This window comes from Penaeus monodon, chromosome 30 (genome assembly GCF_015228065.2).
Source record: "Penaeus monodon isolate SGIC_2016 chromosome 30, NSTDA_Pmon_1, whole genome shotgun sequence".
In the NCBI taxonomy this organism is placed as follows: Eukaryota; Metazoa; Arthropoda; class Malacostraca; order Decapoda; family Penaeidae; genus Penaeus; species Penaeus monodon.
Window position 1 is genome coordinate 13,951,081 of NC_051415.1, and position 884 is coordinate 13,951,964.

Consider the following 884-nt stretch of genomic DNA (forward strand, 5'->3'; position numbering starts at 1 on the left):
AAAAAACACTGTTGTTGCCAACAGCAATTTCAACATGGTAGCCTTAAGGTGATCTGACCACATGATAGCACCTTCAGGTGCACTTCCAATGGCCTTGTCTCATTTGTGGTATCTTTAGTCATTGGTCTGAGTAGATGCATTTACTCAGGGCTGCTAACTTTTGAAAAGACATGGTGCTGGTCACAGTAAGTAATCCTGTCTTCATCAGCACAAATCAACAAAATCCTTAATCAACAACTGGCAGCACTGTTCAAAATCGAGATCAGCTGGATACTTGCCCAAACCAACTATATTGAGTTACAGGGTTTGACTGGGCCATAATGACTTATAATGATCATAAATACAAATCCTAAAAGAGGGCTATTGCAGAAAGATCGCTGACAGAAAACACAGATGTTAAAGAGAATCACCACAACTGTATACAAAAGATTTCTTTTACCATTACATAAATATGGTAAACTCTTTTCAAGTTATAAATTCACTAAAGAGATGTGATGAGTTTCAGTAAAACATTTTGTGCCAAAGTTACTAGTTTATGGCAGCTTTCATATTAAATAAGCTGCAAAAACTAAGACACACACTTATTAGCCTGTGCTGTTAAAACTACTTCATATGAAGAGTTTTCTTTACTGAGGTTTATACTTTTATACTGCTGTACATGAATTTATTTAATATTGGTAATTGCAAAAGACCCTTTCAAATGTTATCAAGAAAATCACTTTCTTGCAAAATAGAAAATTTTGTCTAATAATGATTTTATCATGGACTAACTATTTTGCCACTATGTGACACGAATACATATTCTTTCCTTATCCTAAAATCCTTGGAATGCAAATATCTGAAAATCAATTTTAAAATACTTACGTATCCCTAACATATAAAGC

At 33.7% G+C, this 884-nt stretch overlaps 1 protein-coding gene across 1 annotated transcript in view; it reads right to left on the reverse strand.

Annotated features, from left to right (window-relative positions):
* The window catches only part of LOC119592532 (CDGSH iron-sulfur domain-containing protein 2 homolog), a gene marked incomplete in the record, with an annotated part of 9,308 nt that overhangs the window by 4,345 nt on the left and 4,079 nt on the right, over positions 1–884 (reverse strand).